The sequence below is a fragment of the Aptenodytes patagonicus genome, chromosome 18, assembly GCF_965638725.1.
Source record: "Aptenodytes patagonicus chromosome 18, bAptPat1.pri.cur, whole genome shotgun sequence".
Lineage (NCBI taxonomy): Eukaryota > Metazoa > Chordata > Aves > Sphenisciformes > Spheniscidae > Aptenodytes > Aptenodytes patagonicus.
The window spans coordinates 1695330-1709726 of NC_134966.1; positions in this window are offsets into that span (position 1 = coordinate 1695330).

Here is a 14397-nt window from a genome sequence, read left to right on the forward strand (position 1 = left end):
TAGATACAATGTGGCTTATTCTGAGTCACCCTTTAACCATTTGTACTGATGTTTTCTCTTTGTACATCATCCGAATAACACCCTGAAACTCAGAGTCCTCTTTAGATGCTGCTGTACGTTTTCCCCTGTGGTGAGACATTTCTGTGCCTCAGGGTTTCATGCATAACCAGCATCCTATCCCAGACTTTCTGGAGGCTGACAGTCTCCATAAATATTGCCCTCAAATTTGAGATACTCCAGACTGGGCTTTTCTACCCCAGACCTGCAGGACTTGCCTACTTGATGTGAAGAAGCCAAGGCATGGTGCACAAGGGACTCTGCAGGGAAACAGCTTGCTTTCTTCTGTGCCTGGAAATCATCCAAGTGACAGCCCAGTGCACAACACTAAGGTGGAGGCTCTATATGAGGTCTCCCAATCAGCCTGGCACTGCCCATATTTACCACTTCTACACAAATATTCATGGGGATGACAGGGTTTCTCATTGTCCAAGGTTTGGTCAAATGCTAAATACAAAGTTCTGTTCCACTCCTCTGCTTCTTGCTCTCTCCACATTCACCTCACATTTGCCACTGTTTCATCCCCAGCTGGATGGGGGAGGAGTGGCCAATCACACAGACCATCAGATTCAGTCTGTTTCCTTGCATTGGCATCCTGAGGGCTTAACAAGGGAGGATGCTTTCGTTGATAAAGCAGCAGGGAAGGAAGAAAACAAAAGGTGATCCATCAGTTGGGTGCTCCCCTCCTGCCACCTCCGCAATGAGAAGGAGAACGGGCTGAAGTATCCCTGCCTTGCTCACTGCCAGTGGACAACCTGTCTCAGTTTGCCTCAGCTGAGTAAAACATAACCCCAAAAAGCAACATCATGGTTCTCAGTTGAAAGAGCTCCAGACAGTAAAGGTGGATGATGGAGCTATAGCATACAATTGACTGTACCACTTGGCACGATTTTAATACTGAAACAGGGAATCCAGCAGTATCTCATTGATGTAAGTGATTGGTAAAATGCTGCCTTATGGCAGGAAAGTTTCCACTTTCCTATCTTTCCTACATGCTGGAGCAGACGTCAGCCAGATTTGGGCAGGCAGTGTGGTAGCTTGAGTAGCCTCTGGAGCTGCAACATCCCCGGCTGCATCAGTGACAAACTAGCAGAAACAAGGAGAACGGGAGGCAAGACTTTAGTCGGGTGCTTATTCGGCCTCGTGCACTAAGTGTGGCAGCAGCCACAGGATCGAAAGTTGCCCCAAATTGAGCACCGCTGTTCAGGGAGCGACGTGTGTCCATACACCTGCAGCTCGGCCTCCCTCATAAGGCCACGTATCCTGGCCATACCTGAGCACAACCAGCCACGCTGGGACGGTGCTTCTGTCTCCCTGGAAAGCCTTGGTGTACGTGTTATCCCCCTTGATGTCATTTGAAGGTAATTTCTTCTCTGATGTCATTGCCTTTGGTTTTAAAGGAGAAAGTCATCATGCTGCACGGCTGGCTGCAACGCTGTAACAGGGCACAAAGGGTGGGAAGTGTTGTGATGCTGAGGATGGACAGAGAAGGAGGACGAAACTGCAGGTTATATCCATGAAAGTCTTGGCACTGAATATCCCCTCTGCCCCATTCAGGCACCAACCGGAAGGTCATGACAGTGCGTGATGTGAACGTGATAAACCACACCGTGATGACCACTGGCTGACAACCGGCACGTTACTGGAAACTAGCAACGAGTCCAAAGCCAAGGCAGTATGCTGTAGCAGGAAGAAAAAAGAAGCAGTTTGCCCATGCCAGCAGGCTGCAACTCATGCCTTGTGCTGCCACATGGGGAACAAACACAGACTTCACACAAGTTCCAGGAACCAGCCAGGTTGAGGTGGAAGGCACCTCTGGAGGTCATCTGGGCCAAGCCCTCTGCTCAAGCAGGGCCACCCAGGGCTAGTTGCCCAGGTCCCTGTCCCAGGCAATGGACCATGTCCATCGCCATAGCCCCTCTCCAAACCAGACTGACCCCATAGGCCTCAGGAGGTGCTAGAGACACCATCCAGCTGGCATGGCCCAAGGCAATGGCTGACGTCCATCGCCGTAGCCCCTCTCCCACCAGACTGACCCCGTAGGCCTTAGGGCCCAGTGGAGCTGAGAGGAAAAGGTGGGCCGAGCACCAGGAAAAGGGGGAGAAAGCAGCACACGTGGGGATAACGATGCCAGCCGCGTTGTTAATAATACTTAGACTCTTTCTGTCATTTTCGTGTCTTTATTTTCTGGGAGAGCTAGGTCTTCGAGTACTGAGCAGACCCTGTGGGGGTCGGTGCGTGGCCCCGCTGCTGGCCCGACCCTCCTTTCGCCAGCTGCCGGGGCCGCCCTCTAGCATCACCGGCGGGGTGGCTTCCTGGCGGGTGCGGCAGAGTCCTCGGAGCTGCTAGCCTTCCTCTTCAGAGGGCGCCGGGGCGCCCGACGTGAGCAGCCCCTGGCCTGGCTGGGAGCAGAGGCACCTGCCGCAGCCTCCCCCGGCTCCTTGTGCAGCTCTTCTTGCTCCCCTGGGATGGGAGCGGGGACGGAGGGGGGGCAGCTGGGACCCCCCCGAAGAGCAGCGGTCGAGGTGCCCGGGAGTTCGCCTGCGTCCGCTGCCGCAGCGCTGCTGGAGGGGGCTGGTCCGGGCGCAGGAGTCCCCTCTCGGGAGGCAGCGGAGCTGGTGCTGGCCACGGGGCTGCGGTCCCGTCCCCCTCGGGAGGCAGCAGAGCTGGTGCTGGCCACGGGGCTGAGCTCCTGTCCCCCTCGGGAGGCAGCGGAGCTGGTGCTGGCCAAGGGGCTGAGCTCCTGTCCTCCTCGGGAGGCAGCGGAGCTGGTGCTGACCACGGGGCTGTGGTCCTCTCCCCCTCGGGAGGCAGCGGAGCTGGTGCTGGCCAAGGGGCTGCGGTCCCGTCCCCCTCGGGAGGCAGCGGAGCTGGTGCTGGCCAAGGGGCTGCGGTCCTGTCCTCCTCGGGAGGCAGCGGAGCTGGTGCTGGCCAAGGGGCTGCGGTCATGTCCCCCTCGGGAGGCAGCAGAGCTGGTGCTGGCCAAGGGGCTGCGGTCCCGTCCCCCTCGGGAGGCAGCAGAGCTGGTGCTGGCCAAGGGGCTGCGGTCCCGTCCTCCTCGGCAGGCAGCAGAGCTCGTGCTGGCCGAGGGGCTGCGGTCCCGTCCCCCTCGGGAGGCAGCGGAGCTGGTGCTGGTCACAAGGCGGCCCTCTCCTCTCCCTTGGAAGCCAGTGGTGGTGGTTCTGGCCATGAAGTTGCCCTCCCGTCTCTCTTGGTAGGCAGCCCAGCTTGTGCTGGCCACAGGGCTGCCCTCCCGCCACCTCATGAAGGCAGCGGAGCCGATGACGCCCCCGGGGTTGTCCTCTGACTGCCTGGCAGCACGGATGGTGTCACGGAGCTGGAGGTGGTAGGCTGCCCTCCTGCACCGTTCCACGGTGGACCGAATGAGTCCTCGCACGAACGTTGTCGTGCGGCTTCCGAGGTCGGCCTGCAGCGACTCGACCAGGTCCTCTTCCTGCAGGCCCATGACGGGCAGGACATTCCGGATCATGTGTTCCAGCATGAGCACCTGATTACGCTCTTCCCCAAAGATGCGCCCCAGCTCCTGACGCAGCCAGGGCCGCAGGAGCTGGAAGAGACCTGGGTGGTTCTGGAAAAGGCTCCCCCAGGCCCAGGGGGGAAGGCCGCCCACGAACCCTGGATCCGGATTCCATGGTTGGTGTTCCCTGGGTGCTCTTGGCGCTGGCAGTCCGTAAGCTCCCTCCTCTTGGGCGCTGCCCAGCGATGCCGCAGGCGGTCTTATGGGGAACTCTTCAAATTCATCCCCCCGCAGCGAGTGCCGGATGGAAGTCACCCTCCTCTTGCAGAGGGGGCACTCGGGCTTGGTCTCTGCCCACCGCCGGATACAGTTGAAACAGAAGCGGTGGAGGCACGGCATGGTACAGGCTGCGTTGTCCCAGGTGTCGAGGCATATCGGGCAGCGGTCCTCCCAGGCCGTGGCCATGCTCAGCACGCGCTGCGGTGGGCTGGGGAGAGCTGGTGGGGATGTCCGACTCCTCCTCTCCGACGCTGCAGCGGCGGGTGTCCCGCTAGAAGAGGAAGAGAGGCCACGGTCACTGGCTGGCCCGGGGAGGGGTGGAAGAGAAGGCCAGGTCCCTCAAGAAGGAAACCCACCCAGCTCCCCAGGGTGAAGTCTGCCCGCACAGCTCACCTCTGCTGCGGCGAGCGCGCCTCCTGGGTGCCCCAGCTGCCTGAACCAGGCAGGGCCAGGGAAAAACCTGCAGTGGCTCCGGGGATGGGCGCTGAGAGCTGCAGCCACCAGTTGCCAGGGCACAAGCCCAGCACCGAGCCACAGGCTTGCTCCACACTCCAAGCCTCGCCGAAATGCTCAGCTGGAGTGAAGGCACGAGCCGGCTGGGAGAGGCTGGGCGCCCGACTATAAGCAGCGAGGGCCGCGATGTCACAGTGCATGGCTGGGGGACGTCACAGTCCACCGCTGGGGGATGTCACCATAGGCCATCCTCGCCTGCAGCGCTCACCCCAGCAGCCCTGCAGCCCTGGCACACGCCTCGGGGCTTACCACAGTGCCACTTCCCGCTCCGTCCCCCACGTCTTCTGTCGTGTGCTCGGCATCGGCGCTTCAAGCCAGGCACCGAGGCCTTGGCCGTGTCTTCCCAGGGCCCCGTCACGTCGCTCTGGCCTGAGGTGGCACACGTCTCCAGGCACAGCAGCAAGAGGGTTCCTGGGGAGCCCAGCACAAGAAGAAGGAGGCCAGAACACAGCGCTCTAGGTGTGGCCTCACCACTGCTGAGTGACTTGGAGGATCACCTCCCTCGACCTACTGGCTGTCTAATGTAGCCCAGGTTGCCGTTAGCCCTCTTTGCAGCAGGGGCACATTGGTGGCTCATGTTCAACTTGGGGTCCCCCAGGTCCTTTTCTGCCAAGCTGCTTTCTAGCTGGGGAGTTCCCAGCATATATAGAATCACAGAATCACAGAATAGTTTGGGCTGGAGGGGACCTTTAAAGGTCACCTAGTCCAACCCCCCTGCCGTGGGCAGGGGCATCTTCAACTAGATCAGGTTGCTCAGAGCCCCGTCCAACCTGACCCTGAATGTTGCCAGGCATGGGGCATCCACCACCTCTCCGGGCAACCTGGGCCAGTGCTTCACCACCCTCAGCGTAAAAAATTTCTTCCTTATATCTAGTCTAAATCGACCCCCCTTTAGTTTAAAGCTGTTCCCCCTTGTCCTGTCGCAACAGGCCCTGCTAAAAAGTTTGCCGCCATCTTTTTTATAAGCCCCCTTTAAGTACTGATAGGCTGCAAGAAGGTCTCCCCGAAGCCTTCTCTTCTCCAGGCTGAACAACCCCACCTCTCTCAGCCTTTCTTCACAGGAGAGGTGTTCCATCCCCCTGATCATTTTTGTGGCCCTCCTCTGGACCCGCGCCAACAGGTCCGTGTCTTTCCTGTGCTGAGGGCTCCAGAGCTGGAGGCAGTGCTCCAGGTGGGGTCTCACCAGAGCAGAGCAGGGGGGCAGAATCATCTCCCTCGACCTGCTGGCCACGCTTCTTGTGATGCAGCCCAGGATACGATTGGCCTTCAGGGCCAAGTCCCAGGAATCAGCCAGGTTGAGGTGGAAGGCACCTCTGGAGGTCATCTGGGCCAAGCCCTCTGCTCAAGCAGGGCCACCCAGGGCTAGTTGCCCAGGTCCCATGTCCATCGCCATAGCCCCTCTCCAAACCAGACTGACCCCATAGGCCTCAGGAGGTGCTAGAGACACCATCCAGCTGGCATGGCCCAAGGCAATGGCTGACGTCCATCGCCGTAGCCCCTCTCCCACCAGACTGACCCCGTAGGCCTTAGGGCCCAGTGGAGCTGAGAGGAAAAGGTGGGCCGAGCACCAGGAAAAGGGGGAGAAAGCAGCACACGTGGGGATAACGATGCCAGCCGCGTTGTTAATAATACTTAGACTCTTTCTGTCATTTTCGTGTCTTTATTTTCTGGGAGAGCTAGGTCTTCGAGTACTGAGCAGACCCTGTGGGGGTCGGCGCGTGGCCCCGCTGCTGGCCCGGCCCTCCTTTCGCCAGCTGCCGGGGCCGCCCTCTAGCATCACCGGCGGGGTGGCTTCCTGGCGGGTGCGGCAGAGTCCTCGGAGCTGCTAGCCTTCCTCTTCAGAGGGCGCCGGGGCGCCCGACGTGAGCAGCCCCTGGCCTGGCTGGGAGCAGAGGCACCTGCCGCAGCCTCCCCCGGCTCCTTGTGCAGCTCTTCTTGCTCCCCTGGGATGGGAGCGGGGACGGAGGGGGGGCAGCTGGGACCCCCCCGAAGAGCAGCGGTCGAGGTGCCCGGGAGTTCGCCTGCGTCCGCTGCCGCAGCGCTGCTGGAGGGGGCTGGTCCGGGCGCAGGAGTCCCCTCTCGGGAGGCAGCGGAGCTGGTGCTGGCCACGGGGCTGAGCTCCTGTCCCCCTCGGGAGGCAGCGGAGCTGGTGCTGGCCACGGGGCTGAGCTCTTGTCCTCCTCGGGAGGCAGCGGGGCTGGTGCTGGCCACGGGGCTGAGCTCCTGTCCTCCTCGGGAGGCAGCGGAGCTGGTGCTGACCACGGGGCTGTGGTCCTCTCCCCCTCGGGAGGCAGCGGAGCTGGTGCTGGCCAAGGGGCTGCGGTCCCGTCCCCCTCGGGAGGCAGCGGAGCTGGTGCTGGCCAAGGGGCTGCGGTCCTGTCCTCCTCGGGAGGCAGCGGAGCTGGTGCTGGCCAAGGGGCTGCGGTCACGTCCCCCTCGGGAGGCAGCAGAGCTGGTGCTGGCCAAGGGGCTGCGGTCCCGTCCCCCTCGGGAGGCAGCAGAGCTGGTGCTGGCCAAGGGGCTGCGGTCCCGTCCTCCTCGGCAGGCAGCAGAGCTCGTGCTGGCCAAGGGGCTGCGGTCCCGTCCCCCTCGGGAGGCAGCGGAGCTGGTGCTGGTCACAAGGCGGCCCTCTCCTCTCCCTTGGAAGCCAGTGGTGGTGGTTCTGGCCATGAAGTTGCCCTCCCGTCTCTCTTGGTAGGCAGCCCAGCTTGTGCTGGCCACAGGGCTGCCCTCCCGCCACCTCATGAAGGCAGCGGAGCCGATGACGCCCCCGGGGTTGTCCTCTGACTGCCTGGCAGCACGGATGGTGTCACGGAGCTGGAGGTGGTAGGCTGCCCTCCTGCACCGTTCCACGGTGGACCGAATGAGTCCTCGCACGAACGTTGTCGTGCGGCTTCCGAGGTCGGCCTGCAGCGACTCGACCAGGTCCTCTTCCTGCAGGCCCATGACGGGCAGGACATTCCGGATCATGTGTTCCAGCATGAGCACCTGATTACGCTCTTCCCCAAAGATGCGCCCCAGCTCCTGACGCAGCCAGGGCCGCAGGAGCTGGAAGAGACCTGGGTGGTTCTGGAAAAGGCTCCCCCAGGCCCAGGGGGGAAGGCCGCCCACGAACCCTGGATCCGGATTCCATGGTTGGTGTTCCCTGGGTGCTCTTGGCGCTGGCAGTCCGTAAGCTCCCTCCTCTTGGGCGCTGCCCAGCGATGCCGCAGGCGGTCTTATGGGGAACTCTTCAAATTCATCCCCCCGCAGCGAGTGCCAGATGGAAGTCACCCTCCTCTTGCAGAGGGGGCACTCGGGCTTGGTCTCTGCCCACCGCCGGATACAGTTGAAACAGAAGCGGTGGAGGCACGGCATGGTACAGGCTGCGTTGTCCCAGGTGTCGAGGCATATCGGGCAGCGGTCCTCCGAGGCCGTGGCCATGCTCAGCACGCGCTGCGGTGGGCTGGGGAGAGCTGGTGGGGATGTCCGACTCCTCCTCTCCGACGCTGCAGCGGCGGGTGTCCCGCTAGAAGAGGAAGAGAGGCCACGGTCACTGGCTGGCCCGGGGAGGGGTGGAAGAGAAGGCCAGGTCCCTCAAGAAGGAAACCCACCCAGCTCCCCAGGGTGAAGTCTGCCCGCACAGCTCACCTCTGCTGCGGCGAGCGCGCCTCCTGGGTGCCCCAGCTGCCTGAACCAGGCAGGGCCAGGGAAAAACCTGCAGTGGCTCCGGGGATGGGCGCTGAGAGCTGCAGCCACCAGTTGCCAGGGCACAAGCCCAGCACCGAGCCACAGGCTTGCTCCACACTCCAAGCCTCGCCGAAATGCTCAGCTGGAGTGAAGGCATGAGCCGGCTGGGAGAGGCTGGGCGCCCGACTATAAGCAGCGAGGGCCGCGATGTCACAGTGCATGGCTGGGGGACGTCACAGTCCACCGCTGGGGGATGTCACCATAGGCCATCCTCGCCTGCAGCGCTCGCCCCAGCAGCCCTGCAGCCCTGGCACACGCCTCGGGGCTTACCACAGTGCCACTTCCCGCTCCGTCCCCCACGTCTTCTGTCGTGTGCTCGGCATCGGCGCTTCAAGCCAGGCACCGAGGCCTTGGCCGTGTCTTCCCAGGGCCCCGTCACGTCGCTCTGGCCTGAGGTGGCACACGTCTCCAGGCACAGCAGCAAGAGGGTTCCTGGGGAGCCCAGCACAAGAAGAAGGAGGCCAGAACACAGCGCTCTAGGTGTGGCCTCACCACTGCTGAGTGACTTGGAGGATCACCTCCCTCGACCTACTGGCTGTCTAATGCAGCCCAGGTTGCCGTTAGCCCTCTTTGCAGCAGGGGCACATTGGTGGCTCATGTTCAACTTGGGGTCCCCCAGGTCCTTTTCTGCCAAGCTGCTTTCTAGCTGGGGAGTTCCCAGCATATATAGAATCACAGAATCACAGAATAGTTTGGGCTGGAGGGGACCTTTAAAGGTCACCTAGTCCAACCCCCCTGCCGTGGGCAGGGGCATCTTCAACTAGATCAGGTTGCTCAGAGCCCCGTCCAACCTGACCCTGAATGTTGCCAGGCATGGGGCATCCACCACCTCTCCGGGCAACCTGGGCCAGTGCTTCACCACCCTCAGCGTAAAAAATTTCTTCCTTATATCTAGTCTAAATCGACCCCCCTTTAGTTTAAAGCTGTTCCCCCTTGTCCTGTCGCAACAGGCCCTGCTAAAAAGTTTGCCGCCATCTTTTTTATAAGCCCCCTTTAAGTACTGATAGGCTGCAAGAAGGTCTCCCCGAAGCCTTCTCTTCTCCAGGCTGAACAACCCCACCTCTCTCAGCCTTTCTTCACAGGAGAGGTGTTCCATCCCCCTGATCATTTTTGTGGCCCTCCTCTGGACCCGCGCCAACAGGTCCGTGTCTTTCCTGTGCTGAGGGCTCCAGAGCTGGAGGCAGTGCTCCAGGTGGGGTCTCACCAGAGCAGAGCAGGGGGGCAGAATCATCTCCCTCGACCTGCTGGCCACGCTTCTTGTGATGCAGCCCAGGATACGATTGGCCTTCAGGGCCAAGTCCCAGGAATCAGCCAGGTTGAGGTGGAAGGCACCTCTGGAGGTCATCTGGGCCAAGCCCTCTGCTCAAGCAGGGCCACCCAGGGCTAGTTGCCCAGGTCCCATGTCCATCGCCATAGCCCCTCTCCAAACCAGACTGACCCCATAGGCCTCAGGAGGTGCTAGAGACACCATCCAGCTGGCATGGCCCAAGGCAATGGCTGACGTCCATCGCCGTAGCCCCTCTCCCACCAGACTGACCCCGTAGGCCTTAGGGCCCAGTGGAGCTGAGAGGAAAAGGTGGGCCGAGCACCAGGAAAAGGGGGAGAAAGCAGCACACGTGGGGATAACGATGCCAGCCGCGTTGTTAATAATACTTAGACTCTTTCTGTCATTTTCGTGTCTTTATTTTCTGGGAGAGCTAGGTCTTCGAGTACTGAGCAGACCCTGTGGGGGTCGGCGCGTGGCCCCGCTGCTGGCCCGGCCCTCCTTTCGCCAGCTGCCGGGGCCGCCCTCTAGCATCACCGGCGGGGTGGCTTCCTGGCGGGCGCGGCAGAGTCCTCGGAGCTGCTAGCCTTCCTCTTCAGAGGGCGCCGGGGCGCCCGACGTGAGCAGCCCCTGGCCTGGCTGGGAGCAGAGGCACCTGCCGCAGCCTCCCCCGGCTCCTTGTGCAGCTCTTCTTGCTCCCCTGGGATGGGAGCGGGGACGGAGGGGGTGCAGCTGGGACCCCCCCGAAGAGCAGCGGTCGAGGTGCCCGGGAGTTCGCCTGCGTCCGCTGCCGCAGCGCTGCTGGAGGGGGCTGGTCCGGGCGCAGGAGTCCCCTCTCGGGAGGCAGCGGAGCTGGTGCTGGCCACGGGGCTGAGCTCCTGTCCCCCTCGGGAGGCAGCGGAGCTGGTGCTGGCCACGGGGCTGAGCTCTTGTCCTCCTCGGGAGGCAGCGGGGCTGGTGCTGGCCACGGGGCTGAGCTCCTGTCCTCCTCGGGAGGCAGCGGAGCTGGTGCTGACCACGGGGCTGTGGTCCTCTCCCCCTCGGGAGGCAGCGGAGCTGGTGCTGGCCACGGGGCTGCGGTCCCGTCCCCCTCGGGAGGCAGCGGAGCTGGTGCTGGCCAAGGGGCTGCGGTCCTGTCCTCCTCGGGAGGCAGCGGAGCTGGTGCTGGCCAAGGGGCTGCGGTCACGTCCCCCTCGGGAGGCAGCAGAGCTGGTGCTGGCCAAGGGGCTGCGGTCCCGTCCCCCTCGGGAGGCAGCAGAGCTGGTGCTGGCCAAGGGGCTGCGGTCCCGTCCTCCTCGGCAGGCAGCAGAGCTCGTGCTGGCCAAGGGGCTGCGGTCCCGTCCCCCTCGGGAGGCAGCGGAGCTGGTGCTGGTCACAAGGCGGCCCTCTCCTCTCCCTTGGAAGCCAGTGGTGGTGGTTCTGGCCATGAAGTTGCCCTCCCGTCTCTCTTGGTAGGCAGCCCAGCTTGTGCTGGCCACAGGGCTGCCCTCCCGCCACCTCATGAAGGCAGCGGAGCCGATGACGCCCCCGGGGTTGTCCTCTGACTGCCTGGCAGCACGGATGGTGTCACGGAGCTGGAGGTGGTAGGCTGCCCTCCTGCACCGTTCCACGGTGGACCGAATGAGTCCTCGCACGAACGTTGTCGTGCGGCTTCCGAGGTCGGCCTGCAGCGACTCGACCAGGTCCTCTTCCTGCAGGCCCATGACGGGCAGGACATTCCGGATCATGTGTTCCAGCATGAGCACCTGATTACGCTCTTCCCCAAAGATGCGCCCCAGCTCCTGACGCAGCCAGGGCCGCAGGAGCTGGAAGAGACCTGGGTGGTTCTGGAAAAGGCTCCCCCAGGCCCAGGGGGGAAGGCCGCCCACGAACCCTGGATCCGGATTCCATGGTTGGTGTTCCCTGGGTGCTCTTGGCGCTGGCAGTCCGTAAGCTCCCTCCTCTTGGGCGCTGCCCAGCGATGCCGCAGGCGGTCTTATGGGGAACTCTTCAAATTCGTCCCCCCGCAGCGAGTGCCGGATGGAAGTCACCCTCCTCTTGCAGAGGGGGCACTCGGGCTTGGTCTCTGCCCACCGCCGGATACAGTTGAAACAGAAGCGGTGGAGGCACGGCATGGTACAGGCTGCGTTGTCCCAGGTGTCGAGGCATATCGGGCAGCGGTCCTCCCAGGCCGTGGCCATGCTCAGCACGCGCTGCGGTGGGCTGGGGAGAGCTGGTGGGGATGTCCGACTCCTCCTCTCCGACGCTGCAGCGGCGGGTGTCCCGCTAGAAGAGGAAGAGAGGCCACGGTCACTGGCTGGCCCGGGGAGGGGTGGAAGAGAAGGCCAGGTCCCTCAAGAAGGAAACCCACCCAGCTCCCCAGGGTGAAGTCTGCCCGCACAGCTCACCTCTGCTGCGGCGAGCGCGCCTCCTGGGTGCCCCAGCTGCCTGAACCAGGCAGGGCCAGGGAAAAACCTGCAGTGGCTCCGGGGATGGGCGCTGAGAGCTGCAGCCACCAGTTGCCAGGGCACAAGCCCAGCACCGAGCCACAGGCTTGCTCCACACTCCAAGCCTCGCCGAAATGCTCAGCTGGAGTGAAGGCACGAGCCGGCTGGGAGAGGCTGGGCGCCCGACTATAAGCAGCGAGGGCCGCGATGTCACAGTGCATGGCTGGGGGACGTCACAGTCCACCGCTGGGGGATGTCACCATAGGCCATCCTCGCCTGCAGCGCTCGCCCCAGCAGCCCTGCAGCCCTGGCACACGCCTCGGGGCTTACCACAGTGCCACTTCCCGCTCCGTCCCCCACGTCTTCTGTCGTGTGCTCGGCATCGGCGCTTCAAGCCAGGCACCGAGGCCTTGGCCGTGTCTTCCCAGGGCCCCGTCACGTCGCTCTGGCCTGAGGTGGCACACGTCTCCAGGCACAGCAGCAAGAGGGTTCCTGGGGAGCCCAGCACAAGAAGAAGGAGGCCAGAACACAGCGCTCTAGGTGTGGCCTCACCACTGCTGAGTGACTTGGAGGATCACCTCCCTCGACCTACTGGCTGTCTAATGCAGCCCAGGTTGCCGTTAGCCCTCTTTGCAGCAGGGGCACATTGGTGGCTCATGTTCAACTTGGGGTCCCCCAGGTCCTTTTCTGCCAAGCTGCTTTCTAGCTGGGGAGTTCCCAGCATATATAGAATCACAGAATCACAGAATAGTTTGGGCTGGAGGGGACCTTTAAAGGTCACCTAGTCCAACCCCCCTGCCGTGGGCAGGGGCATCTTCAACTAGATCAGGTTGCTCAGAGCCCAGTCCAACCTGACCCTGAATGTTGCCAGGCATGGGGCATCCACCACCTCTCTGGGCAACCTGGGCCAGTGCTTCACCACCCTCAGCGTAAAAAATTTCTTCCTTATATCTAGTCTAAATCGACCCCCCTTTAGTTTAAAGCTGTTCCCCCTTGTCCTGTCGCAACAGGCCCTGCTAAAAAGTTTGCCGCCATCTTTTTTATAAGCCCCCTTTAAGTACTGATAGGCTGCAAGAAGGTCTCCCCGAAGCCTTCTCTTCTCCAGGCTGAACAACCCCACCTCTCTCAGCCTTTCTTCACAGGAGAGGTGTTCCATCCCCCTGATCATTTTTGTGGCCCTCCTCTGGACCCGCGCCAACAGGTCCGTGTCTTTCCTGTGCTGAGGGCTCCAGAGCTGGAGGCAGTGCTCCGGGTGGGGTCTCACCAGAGCAGAGCAGGGGGGCAGAATCACCTCCCTCGACCTGCTGGCCACGCTTCTTGTGATGCAGCCCAGGATACGATTGGCCTTCAGGGCCAAGTCCCAGGAATCAGCCAGGTTGAGGTGGAAGGCACCTCTGGAGGTCATCTGGGCCAAGCCCTCTGCTCAAGCAGGGCCACCCAGGGCTAGTTGCCCAGGTCCCATGTCCATCGCCATAGCCCCTCTCCAAACCAGACTGACCCCATAGGCCTCAGGAGGTGCTAGAGACACCATCCAGCTGGCATGGCCCAAGGCAATGGCTGACGTCCATCGCCGTAGCCCCTCTCCCACCAGACTGACCCCGTAGGCCTTAGGGCCCAGTGAAACTGAGAGGAAAAGGTGGGCCGAGCACCAGGAAAAGGGGGAGAAAGCAGCACACGTGGGGATAACGATGCCAGCCGCGTTGTTAATAATACTTAGACTCTTTCTGTCATTTTCGTGTCTTTATTTTCTGGGAGAGCTAGGTCTTCGAGTACTGAGCAGACCCTGTGGGGGTCGGCGCGTGGCCCCGCTGCTGGCCCGGCCCTCCTTTCGCCAGCTGCCGGGGCCGCCCTCTAGCATCACCGGCGGGGTGGCTTCCTGGCGGGCGCGGCAGAGTCCTCGGAGCTGCTAGCCTTCCTCTTCAGAGGGCGCCGGGGCGCCCGACGTGAGCAGCCCCTGGCCTGGCTGGGAGCAGAGGCACCTGCCGCAGCCTCCCCCGGCTCCTTGTGCAGCTCTTCTTGCTCCCCTGGGATGGGAGCGGGGACGGAGGGGGGGCAGCTGGGACCCCCCCGAAGAGCAGCGGTCGAGGTGCCCGGGAGTTCGCCTGCGTCCGCTGCCGCAGCGCTGCTGGAGGGGGCTGGTCCGGGCGCAGGAGTCCCCTCTCGGGAGGCAGCGGAGCTGGTGCTGGCCACGGGGCTGAGCTCCTGTCCCCCTCGGGAGGCAGCGGAGCTGGTGCTGGCCACGGGGCTGAGCTCTTGTCCTCCTCGGGAGGCAGCGGGGCTGGTGCTGGCCAAGGGGCTGTGGTCACGTCCCCCTCGGGAGGCAGCGGAGCTGGTGCTGACCACGGGGCTGCGGTCCTGTCCTCCTCGGGAGGCAGCGGAGCTGGTGCTGGCCAAGGGGCTGCGGTCCCGTCCCCCTCGGGAGTCAGCAGAGCTGGTGCTGGCCAAGGGGCTGCGGTCCCGTCCCCCTCGGCAGTCAACCCAGCTGGTGCTGGTCACAAGGCGGCCCTCTCCTCTCCCTTGGAAGCCAGTGGTGGTGGTTCTGGCCATGAAGTTGCCCTCCCGTCTCTCTTGGCAGGCAGCCCAGCTTGTGCTGGCCACAGGGCTGCCCTCCCGCCACCTCATGAAGGCAGCGGAGCAGATGACGCCCCCGG